Here is a 13,305-nt window from a genome sequence, read left to right as displayed (position 1 = left end):
AGATCTGAAGCGAAGGTGGAGAATATGCTGAGTGGAAATCAGTTTGGACCCAGGAGAGATTAGAAACAAGGTGAGCATTTCTGGCATTGAGTCTTCTTGTCGAAAAGCAAATACAGAAATACACAAACTTATATTGCTTTTGTAGGCCTGGAAAAGGCATCAGGTAACGTTATTAGGCCAGAGGTGGAAGCAGGCCTAAAATACAAAGAGATGTGTTTGGTAGTTGTCTTACGTAAGAATGAAGTGACTATGAATCGGAATCTTCATCAGGGAGAGAAGCAAAAATCAGAAAAGGAGTTAGACAAGGATGTTCTCTCTCTCCTCTTATATTCAATGCTTACACTCAGAAACCTACGGACCAAGTTCAGGAAACTCCTGAGTGTGGGTCAAAGTTAGTGCGCAGAAGGTAGACATGGTACAGATGGTATTGTTGTGGTTATGGAAACGAATGAAGAAGGATGCGAGGAGGGGTAGTGAGTAGTGCTTGGATACCTCCGTCGCTAGAGCACTTGACCCCGAAAAGCAAAGGTCTATAGTTCAAGTCTCGGTCCGGCACAAAGTTTTAATCCCCCAGGAAGATTCATATTAGCGCAAATTCCGCTGCAGAGTGAAAACTTCATCCTTCAATAAAAGCATTTGTTTGGATTGTGGCCGTACTACTGGCCATTAAAATTGCTATACCAAGAAGAAATCCAGATGATTGAGGGTATTCATTGGACAAATATATTATACCACAACTGACATGTGATTACATTTTCACGCAATTTGGGTACATAGATCCTGAGAAATCAGTACCCAGAACCACCACTTCTGGCCGTAATAACGCTCTTGATACGACTGGGCATTGAGTCAAACAGAGATTGGATGGCGTGTACAGGTAGTTACAGCTGCCCATGCAGCTTCAACACGATACCACAGTTCATCAAAAGTAGCGACTGGCGTATTGTGACGAGCCAGTTTGTAGGCCACCATTGACCAGACGTTTTCAATTGGTGAGAGATCTGGAGAATGCGCTGGCCGGGGCACCTGTCTAACATTTTCTGTATCCAGAAAGGCCCATACAGGACCTGCAACACGCGGTCGTGCATTCTCCTGCTGAAATGCAAGGTTTCGCAGGGATCGCATGAAGGGTAGAGCCAGGGTTCGCAACACATCTGAAATGTACCGTCCACTGTTCAGAGTGACGTCAATGCGAACAAGACGTGACCGTGACGTGTAACCAATGGCACCCAATACCATCACGCCGGGTGATACGCCAGTGTGGCGACGATGAATACACGCTTCCAATGTGCATTCACCGCGACGTCGGCAAACACGGATGCGACCATCATGATTCTGTAAACAGAACCTCGATTTATCGGAAAAAATGACGTTTTGCCATTCGTGCACCCAGGTTCGTCGTTGAGTACACCTTCGTAGGCGCTCCTGTCTGTGATGCAGCGTCAACGGTAACCGCAGCCATGGTCTCTGAGCTGATAGTCCATGCTGCTGCAAACGTCGTCGAACTGTTCGTGCAGATGGTTGTTGTCTTGCAAACGCCCCGATCTGTTGACTCAGGGATCGAGACGTGGCTGCACGATCCTTTACAGCCATGAGGATAAGATGTCTGTCATCTCGACTGCTAGTGATTCGAGGCCGTTGGGATCCAGCACGGCGTTCCGTATTACCATCCTGATCCCACCGATCCCATATTCTGCTAACAGTCATTGGATCTCGAGCAACGTGAGCAGCAATGTCGCGATACGATAAACCGCAATCGTGGTAGGCTACAATCCGACCTTTATCAAAGACGGGAACGTGATGATACACATTTCTCCTCCTTACACGAGGCATCACAACAACGTTTCACCAGGCAATGCCGATAAACTGCTGTTTGTGTATGAGAAATCGGTTGGAAACTTTCCTCATGTCAGCACGTTGTAGGTGTCGCCACCGGCGCCAACCTTGTGTGAATGCTCTGAAAAGCTAATCATTTGCATATCACAGCATCTTCTTCCTGTCGGTTAAATGTCTCGTCTGTAGTACATCTTCGTGGCGTAGCAATTTTAATGGCCAGTAGTGTAGGGAAACAAGAGAGAAGATGGCTAAATGGCTAGAAGCCCTGTAAATTTAGTCCTACAGAAGGATGATGAAGATCAACTGGAGAGATATATTTGACAATAAAAATGAGTCATATCCAAAGGAAAGTTGCCTGAAGAAAGAGCACGACAAAGAAAAGTATTTTGGGGCGGGTACATGGGGACATGGACTTCACACACAGGTAGGAACTGCTTCGAAGACTTCAGACACGAAAGACGAACTTATTCGAAGAAACAAAAGTGACACAACTATGATAGTCAACAATATCCAAACGGATAGAGCACTAGAAAGTAATTAATGTAAATAGGATGTAATTAAAGTAACTGTTCTTCTCTTTCTTTCGTTTGTATGTCTGTAATAGCAGTGACAGGTTTGATGTTGTTTCTAGGTAGCAAAATGTAGATATGATAGAAAATGGGTAGAAAAGAATATTCTGTTTTATTCATTAGGTGGGCTTGCTAATGAGCAACTAACTGTAGACCCAAAAGAATTTGGAGGATACCATTCAGATATTTTTATTCTTGTGAGTACAGTTTTTGGAGAAATAAGTGGATGACGAGCAGTTTTTCTTTGTTCACTTCAGATTTGCTAGGCTTAGGAGCGTCTGCAGGCAGAGGTAATATAGCACTGAAGATATCAGATGTATCAGAGGCAAAAAGACCACTACAGAAATGCAAGGACGTCAAGGTCACAGTGTGATGTCAAATCTATATTATAATTTTACTTATTTTGACGGTGTTATAATAGACAGTATGAAACGCCTGGGCTAGCAGGCCAGAGCAGGTTAGGTTGTGGAAAGAGGCCAAAATGAGGTTGCTGTCAGTTGCACTCAACATACAAGCTTTATTTGTCCACACAAAATATTACACAAGAATGCAAAACACTCAAAGTTGTAATGGATCTTCTTAGATCGACTGGAGGCCACACTCAAAATCGAAGACGCAAGGCCTAAGTAAGAAATTGACACAGAAGGTATTTCTGGAGGAGTCACCCAAAAATATTTTCTAAATCGTCAATCTAAACAGGTTTAAGGCCTTAGAACTTTAATTTTAATGGAACTAGGTTGGAAGCCGCATATTAACCAATAATAACTTTTTCAATCCAATGGCAGAAGGATTACTCTTAAAACAATTGAAGCAAATTCGGCTGAATGTCCCATACCAAAACATCACAACCGTATGCCTTATGGGCAAGACAAGAACATTAATTTAAGAGATATTAAAACTCGGCTGAAGGCCAACCTCACAATAATTTAATGGCTTAAGACCTTAAAAGATTTAATGTAAAATTTGGCTGAAGGACCCTTTAAGAACAACAATCTCATGCCTTAAGGGCAACACAAGGACATTAATTCAAGAGGTATTAAAATTCGGCTGAAGGCCACACATGAACACAATAATTTAACGGCTTAAAGCTTTAAAAGATGTCATGTAAAATTCGGGAAAAAGCCCCATGTACAAAATAACAATCTTATGCCTTAAGAGCAAGACAATAACGTTAATTCAGGACATTAAAACTCGGCTGAAGGTCACACATTAACCAAAATACTAAAACTCAAACAGGGAAGTTACTATGTAACTGACACGGAACGGCGCTCAGACGTTTCCAAGGGTCGGCCTGGAATTGTAACACTAACGCCCGTTTAGGCGAGACAGGCAGCCTGACCAACAATCTCTAAATCGGAAGGCAACCCAACCGATAGACAGCCGATGAACCAACCATCTACCTGATTTCGGTCACCAGACCAAAAACACAACAACCAAAATGGTTGGATATTGTTGACTATCACAGTTGTGTCACTTTTGTTTCTTCGAATAAGTTCGTCTTTCGTGTCTGAAGTCTTCGAAGGAAGTCTGAAGAGACCAGTAACACTGGTCTTCAAATATTGGTTTATTAATAAGCCACGGCACAATAACTAATGACATACGTGAACAATGCAACTGCTGTGGAACTACACGCCGTGGCGGACAGCATCAACACTATAAGAAAACACTCACTCGCTGCTCTGTCGCAACCGACCAACTGGCTGCTGCAGTACGCAGACAGCATTACAGCATTTAAAGCATTGCTCAGTCGAACTGACACAGGGTACACAGTGTTGCACGAAACACTGCCACAAGAAACTCGAACACTCGAAAGACGAATCACTGATGAACAACTAGAACAAATCACCGACGGTCACACACACAAACACGAAGGATTGTCGGTGACGAAACGCACGTCTTCTGACCAGACGACCGATCAACAACCAACCAAGGTCGTTGGCACTAAAACCACGAGCGTCCGATGTCCTTCGGGAACTGGGAGACACTCTGATCCGGGCACTCTGGCTCGGACCCAATCATGCAGAGGTAACTCTTGCCCGTTGGCAAGAATGATCCGAGCCACGTTCAGCAAGTCGACCGAGTGACGGGGCCCAGAAACGGCGAAAAGACCAAACACACGTCGCCCAACGATGGGACCAACAGAACGGCTGACCAACGGTCGATCCCGCTGCCATCTCCGTCCGTCGGACAGTTCGTCCTGTGTCTCGAGCGGTCGGCGAGTACTGGCTGTCCGCGCCTCCCTGGCGCTCCGTCCCCGACTGCTGCTACGTCCCGACTGCACGTATGCCGCGTTCCAACTCCAACCGCTCCAGGTCCGATCTAAGTCCACAACACACCACGACTGGGAAGTAACAGCCGTGCAGCAAAGATAATACGGGAGCGCTAATATCGATACGCGCTGCTGCTGCCACGCATGGGCAGGCAAGACAGTAATTCAGTGACACCAGTAATTGGAATTTAAAATGACGAGGCGGCCCTACGGTAAACCAAGATGTTACATAATAGATGGCACGCACGGCTCGCAGTACTTTCGTTTAAGTAAAGAAAGAGTAAATATTTTGTTAATTAGAACATGTTGAGAGAGGACGAGTCAATCTCTTACTATTCTCCATATTCGAGGGTCAATTTAATCTTGATGGTTTTTTTGAGACAACAGGAAGTTATCAGCATGAGCAGGTACGTTGTTAATGCACGCGGGTTTTTGTGGTGACTCTCCCTCCAATAGTATTTTTATGGAGTGGAGAACAAGCAGGAAGTTTGGCCATTTAACTGTAAGTTTTGCAGTGGACGTTTGGGACTTGAAAGCCACATGCAACTGTTATGGAAAGGAATATCTCACAGCACTTACTGGGGCCAGAATGCTGGGTCCAATAATTTCTTGCAACGCTGTGCCGACAATACATTTGGTCGAAGAGGCGAAAAACAGGCTACCTGAACCTACCTGTCAGTTGCCTCTTGCCACAGCAGGGGCAGGAAACACTAGAGATATCTAGGTCCCCAGCCAATTCATCATGACAGTATCGTAAAAGCCCTATGTGACAGGGATGGAAGCCATAAAAATTCGTGAGTTTCCATGTTCACCATGGACATGACGCGATCAAGGAGCCATCAGGTGGTGTCGTCCGTCAGCCTGCAGAGATTTTTCGGAAGCTTGAGACCTTAAAAACAAATGAAAAAATGAAATGAGCGTACGGCATTGTTGGCCGGGAGGCCCCTATTCGGGGAAGTTCGGCCGCCAAGTGCAAGTCTTATTTCATTCGACGCCACACTGGGCGACGTGTGCGCCGGTGATGAGGATGAAATGATTACGAGGGCAACACAAGGCCCAGTCTCCGTGTGGAGAAAATCTCCAACCCGGCCGGGAATCAAACCCGGGCCCGCTTGCATGCGAGTCATTTCAAAACAATTTTAGAAGAAACGCTATATTTCTGGTGGCTCTGAAATGAGATATATGTTGGGACAAAAAAGCACTTTTCCAAGTTTAGCCGGGGCCCTTTGGTCGTACAAGCACTAATGTTCGTCCCACCCAGATAATGATCTCAAATGGCTCTGAGCATTATGGGACTTAACATCTTGGGTCATCAGTCCCCTGGAACTTAGAACTAGTTAAACCTAACTAATCTAAGGACATCACACACATCCATGCCCGAGGCAGGATTCGAACCTGCGACCGTAGCAGTCGCGCGGTTCCGGACTGCGCGCCTAGAACCGCGAGACCACAGCGGCCGGCGATAATGATCTCCGTGATAAATGTGTTGTTCACTTTAGAGCTACACAGAAATTCAAAACACTCTATTTAAAGTGGCCGTGGAAAAAAAAACAATTGGGGAGCACAACGTCTCTTCCCTTATATGGAAACATGTGAGTCAGGAATTGTCTGCATCTTCTGAAAGAAGATGTATGTTGTTACGATTACGACTGGGCGGTGAGTAGAGCAGATGGAGCTCAGGGAGTCTTGTAATTGGCGCAAATCTCTTGTGGTGGCAGCTGTGGAAGTGCTTTTGTGGAGTTTATTGAGGTTTGATGGAAAGTGAGAGAACAAACTTGGTTTTCATATTCAGACTCCGGTCTGGAGTGGGTGTGATTTTGACTTTTGCTATGAATCAGTTGCACTTGGGACACTTCTCATGAGCCTGACTTCGCACTAGGACTGCTCTTGAATGGGGAGCTGGTGATAAAAACTTAGTTGTACTAAGAGTTTGGATCTCATTCATCTCAGGCAACTCACTGTGCCGAGGGTAGTCTCATTCGTGACAGGTCTGCCGCGTTGACGTTCGATCATCTTGTATGCACTGTTGTATGTGTCACGGGGTCAGGGATTTTCTCTGCCTCGTGATGGTTCAGATGGCTCTGAGCACTATGGGACTTAACATCTATGGTCATCAGTCCCCTAGAACTAATTAAACCTAACTAACCTAAGGACATCACATAACACCCAGCCATCACGAGGCAGAGAAAAATCCCTGACCCCGCCGGGAATCGTACCCGGCAACCCGGGCGTGGGAAGCGAGAACGCTACCGCACGACCACGAGATGCGGGCTTGCCTCGTGATGACTGGGTGTTGTGTGATGTCCTTAGGTTAGTTAGGTTTAAGTAGTTCTAAGTTCTAGGGGACTGATGACCATAGATGTTGTCCCATAGTGCTCAGAGCCATTTTGTATGTGTCAGATGTCCATGGTATGACCGGCAAGTGGGAGCGTCACCCGCTTAAATCTGCCGAAGTTTCAGGGCTCCATTACAGAGTGATTGCTATCCGTGTAACAAATCGCCAGCCGTGATTTTGCATATATCGTGCCGCGGCAGCAAATTACAGGCGCTGCATATCGCTGCTGTGCAGATGCTTTAACCTATCGCCTGAGACAACGCTACAAATCCAGAAAAGGGTATAGTACTGATGCTCTGGTTTGTTAGGGCAAACAGTCTTGCCACTTGTCCTCAGCCGCACCAACACAGTATAACTTCTGTGTAGATGAAATTCATCACAGGCTATTCTGCGTTAGGTAATTTCAGATTGTATTATGCATATTTTGAGCCAGACAAATAGCTCAATGAGACTATCCTTAGTCTTTGCTCAGCAGCCCCCACCCAGGGGAGTGTTAACTGTTTGTTGCATATTTCTGATGGCGTCAGTTCCTGTTTTATTTTGTCGTCAAGGTTAACACGTATCGTTTCGCCCTATTTTATAATCAATAAACTTGTGCCTCATCTTTTATTAAATATCAGTTCCGTGTCGATTCATTATCACCTATTAACAGCTGACTAAGATAATGGCAGGGCCACAATGTTGTTAATATTATTTCAGCTTTCCAGTTCATTTAGATTCAGATAAATGTGATAACCTCCAATTCAAGCTATCAACACAGTCAAGGGCAAAATCAATTTAGCTGACTAATGGGTCAGATAGTCTAGTGGAAGGCTTAATAATTAAACTGATTGCTGTGAGGGCTTAAACTCATAGTCATCTGGCGAGTCTTGCAATGTGTCGAGCAAAGGAGATGATTTGGATACTAAGCATTAATACCCTGAATGAATCTATTTTTTATTTATACATGACAGACAACACAAATTGTATCATTATTGGTTTTGACTTATTACCAAGTCATTAGCAGAAGAGACATAGTAAGTTGTCGGCTGAACATGTATAAAATCGAAGTTTCTCAAACATTCTGATACAAACCATTCTCGGTGAACTCGTCGCGTCAAATATTAGGTGAAATACTGAGTTTTCGATGATAACCTTCATCATCTTTGTTAGAAACAACTGACTGTCGTGGCTGCTGTTGTAACTCTTTATAGACTACAGGTGGCTGCTGAAGAAAATGAAAAATACATGGGCATTTATTAGGTCACTTCATAAAATTCACGACCATGCAAAAAGCAGCTCGTCTTCTAAGCATACTGGAATATCTTTACACTTTCAGCAGTGATCTGCCAACAGGTTTAACACGTCCTCCAAAGGAACTTTTGCAAACAGAGAGACATCATCCGGAATGACCAAAATATTGTTTGGACCAACTCTGATTTGCTTGATTTGTCAATGAACATACGAGAATTTTTATATGTTCTGCTATATCGTACGCAATGGACGACTTTTGGAGTAATTAACCTGTTAAAATATTTCGCTAGCCAGTAGGTGGGAGAATTAACAGCACTGTCGATAGGTCTCAACTGACGGTGGCTATAATCTGAGTGATGCGTGGAAGCGCTGAGAAGACACAGATAAATGTGCCGAATTGTTTGCGTCCTACGAGTGCACTGGTAGCATCAGTGCGTACAGAGTAATGATGACGTACGCGAGACCCAATCTCAAGACATCTACCGGAAATAAACTGCTATGAAAATAAAAGCCACGACTATCAGTTGTATGTGACGAAGGCAATGAAGGATTTCGTCGAAAACTCGGCATTTCACCAGATTTCACGTGACAAGCAAACGGAAAATGTTTCATACGACCGAACACGTTTTTGTACCGATATTGGCGGCATAGTTTGACGTAAGGCCGTTTCAGTAGTGAATATTTATGTGCCGACGCACAATTCCAGTAGCTGAAATTAGGCGTACAACTGTGTGCTATAGAGTTTTCGTCCCTGTAGTAAATACACGTTCCTGGCATGATTCCAGCGAATGACTTAGCAACATATGAAGTTAATTCACGACAGTAATCATTCAGAGCGCAGACGTATTTACACCGTAGGCACCTCTCCGGGCCTGTACAGTTGACGAGTTACTCTAAGACTTAATGAAATCACCTGCGATGACTTGATAATGCGTAGAAACCACTAACGAAACAATTTTTGTTGTATGAGACAGAGTAATGCAGTCACAAAATGTACAAGACGTTATTTACCGCTCATCCAATGTTCTATGAAGATCAAGGGCCGGGCAAGCCCGTGAACCGGCACACTTCTTTATTAGACTGGGTTGATGTCAGTGCTGTGAACTGCAGATGCTAAACTTAGGATCTTTCTAATTAATAATAAATGAAAAGCACCAGTTTGCTTTTGTTCTACAATATTACTTTTGTTGTTAACCAGTTTTCGGCTTACAAGCCCATCTTCAGACATTTTTAATTACTTTCATAATCATGAAAGTTTCCTTTTTTGTCCTTATCTGGGGCCGCTGCGTCGTGTATGTTGTATATGTCGTATAAGGACATTTTATATACATATATAGGGTGGGGAAAAATTATAATGTTGTGTAGATCGACAACGCAAAATTTTTAAATTGCGGGAACTTGGCGTCACGCGCTCCGATAGGCCGCGGGACTGCCCGGTTGCCCGATGCTCTGGGCAACGCATGACCGCGAATGCTTTGCCTACCGGAGATCGTGAAGTATCTAAGACAGCCCCCACGCGCGATGGTAGCGCGCCAGCCTTCCACTCTGGGGACCTTGGGACGAATCCGCCGGGGTACCGACACATCCATAGTAGTTTCATGATAAGACGTAGAGGGAACAACTCGTCAACAGCTGTTAGTTCGCTTACAGAAAGTCTTTTACAAACTGTGTCGGTCCTGAAAAGGGCCTTTTTTGTAGGTAGGACATTGTTCACTTAAAGCAGGTGCTCGATCTGGCGACCCTCTGACACGACACAAGCTTGGTAACATCGAACGGTGTTTTGACGACTCTTTCAAAAATTCCTGGCATTGCCCTGATGTGATTGGTGGCATGTTGAATGGGATCCATTAATTCCCCTTCGTTTCAAGATGGTTCGCGTCCGGGTAGGTGAACTAGAACCTTGAAGAATCCCCACAGGAAAATGTCCAGTGGCATGAGGTCTGGTGGTCGCGGGACCATGTCTTGCGAGCACCTCTGCCAATTACCCGGCCGTCGAAGAGTTCATTTAAATATCCGCGCACAGCACGACTGTTTTGTGCGGACGCTCCATCATGCTGTATGTCCAGGGGAACATATTCAAGCACGCTGGGTAGAGTTTATTGCAAAAAGCAAAGGTAATTTTCTCCGGTAAGTCGAGGAGGTAGACGGACCGGCCTAGTCAGATGATTACCCACAATGCCTGCCCAAATGTTGAGTTAAATTCGTTCCCGGTGTCCGTGGACGTACATGACGTGAGGATTTCCCCTTGACCAGTAATGAACGTTTCGAGTGTTATAACAGGTTTTGGACAGGGTGTAAACTAAATGGATGCTAGCAGTCATCCCTCAAAACCTCCCAGACTAACCGATGAGTGACCCCCATGTCGTGTCCAACCGCTCGAGTACTTGTCGTAGGTGCTTCCTTGAAGCGCATGAGAACAATCTCTTCAAATGTAGCATCCCGTCGTATTCGAGGTCTTCCAGTATCACAATGATATCCCGCTAACGAGCCTGTTTCGTCAAGTCGCCGGTGAATTGCTGTAGCGTTTGCGGGTGTGGGTGGCGTCTTGCTGGGTACCGTTCTTCATACAACCGTCGAGCTTCATGTGCATTACCGTCAGCTAGCCCATTAACAAAAACCATATCTCGTTCTTCAGACGAATACTGTGCCGCCATGTTTACGCTGTGACTAAATTGCAGGAGACGTGTGTGTGCTCCGAGGTTAAGCTTACATGTGAATGCCTCTGACGTGCGGTGGAGACAAACAGCAAGACCTATTTGAGACGTGTGCGTATAACGTTGGGGCAGTGACGGGGCGAGGGACGTTTGTAAGTGGGAACCGACAAGCATAGCGCTGCCCGTCAACCAACGAACGGTAACGGAGCAATCCGACGGCCAAGTTTCTGTAGTTCAAAAATGGTGCGTTGTCGACCTACACACAACATTACTAACTTTGGATCCTACTGGCATCAGCTATCCAGGGTTAAAATTTCGTGACACAGTTTTTCTCCAACGTATATATATATATATATATATATATATATATATATATATATATATATATACATATATATATATAACTGACGTAACAGTGCCTTTGAAAGTGACGTAGAGTCGAAACGCGTAAGATTGTTGGAAAAATGAAAGTGTGATGAAGACATAAGAAAATATATATGTAATACAGCTGGTAAGATACGACCACCAGAATACCATAGAAGCAAACAACCTGACTCAATACAGCTGTCACGAAACGTCATTATGAAATAAACTTCCACAATTCGACAACTACACAGATAACTGCTCCAGAAAAAGTTTAACATCTGCTACAGCCCCAACAACATCAAAGGAGCAGACTTATACGGTAGTGTGACAGGAACTGAGACGTTGATGTCGTATGGATATCAAGACAACTTGCTGTACATAGGTAACCATAATTCTATGATACGTTAAATTATCTACTTACAATTTGAAATATTCTACCGAACTATGTATTTTTCACCAATTCATAGATAACCTGAAGATGGGAATCACGCCAAAATAGGACTATAGTAGTAAACAATATAATCAAACACAGCAGCGTCGTTCCGGCTGGTGCCGCCGAGCAGTTCTGGGCGCTTCAGTCTCGAACCGCTACCGTCGCAGGTTCGAGTCCTGCCTCGGACATGGATGTGTATGAAGTCCTTAGGCTAGTTAGGTTTAAGTAGTTCTAAGTTCTAAGGGACTGATGACCTCAGATGTTAAGTCCCATACCGCTCAGAGCCATTAGAATTTGAGCCAAAGCAGCGTCTTGGTGTCAAATTGTATGTAGTTTCCCTTTTTTCCAAGCATTAGTATCTTTTTCTGTTTGTGTTAATCATTACTCCTGTTTAAACTCGTCTCGTAACTTAGATATCCGACTTGTATTACGATGTTATACTTTGCCTATAGCGTTAGGGCTTTTAAAAAGCTGCTTTATATTGGTGCTTACTCAACTGCAGAATCCAGCGGACCAAGATCTGTTTCGTACTGGTCCAGCACAACTCACCTCCACCTATACCATCACCTTTGTGTACTGTCTCGCAACAGATACACCCAACTGCCTGTGCAGCAACCTCAGTAGGAACTCTTAAAAACGCCTAGGTTATCACCGGGTTCCCAACCACGAATAAACACAGCAAAATCAGTGTAAGACCTATACTGCGCTATTGATTTACTTTTCGGAAGCACTATTTACATCTTACGCTAATTATCTGCATAGAAACAGCTAGGCCATGAATTGTTCCTGGATAGAGAATACCAGCTCCAATAGAGGAAGGTAATTGATATACAACATCTCACCAATGTTTTGCACCACTGTACTCAAACGTATCCAAGAGCCCACGAACGTCCAGGAATGTTGACACCAGACAGGATCGCACAACGAATCATTGTGCCACGTGATCAGAGGCCAGTATATCCATCCAACCTACTACAGCTTCTAATGTCTTTTTTAGCAGCTGCGGTTTTGAAGAAGTAATTAAGCATTCCATCTTATTTGGTGGGAGACCGGCTCTAATTGCCTATATGTCTTGAATTTAGGAATCAATTTTCGTAGTGAATAGCACATACATAATTTAAAGGCATGGCAATGATTCATTGACTCCGTTTCTTGAAAAACTCCTGAGTTTTTCAGGTGTGCAAGGCTGACTGGACCGTTTGCTCCTGTCGTATTCCACTTGTCGATTCACAGATGGCTGTTGTTATCTCTTCAAACACCCAGCAAGCGTGGCTGGCTGCTTTCCACACTGGCGTCCACTCTCACGTCGTTCTTCAGTACAACCATAGTAGCTGACACTAAACTGGCTGTCTCCCATTTTATGCGCACTGTTCCATTACATAATTAACAAGTTAATTTTCTTACAGTTCTATCAGATGTCTGGTAACAACAGACATTGTTATAAAATAAATTTCAATAAACTTGTTTTAACTCTCTTATTTTAGAGCTTTTTTTTGGAAATTCTGAAAAAAAAATAAGTAAGTTTTAAAGCTACAGAAATGGGCCTCATTCTCAGCTTTTCTTATTGCGTGGGTAGCTTCCTTGTCCTTCTCAAGAGTTAGCTTCAGGAT

The sequence above is a fragment of the Schistocerca americana genome, chromosome 2 (assembly GCF_021461395.2).
Source record: "Schistocerca americana isolate TAMUIC-IGC-003095 chromosome 2, iqSchAmer2.1, whole genome shotgun sequence".
NCBI classification, from domain to species: Eukaryota; Metazoa; Arthropoda; class Insecta; order Orthoptera; family Acrididae; genus Schistocerca; species Schistocerca americana.
This window is presented reverse-complemented; position numbering follows the sequence as displayed.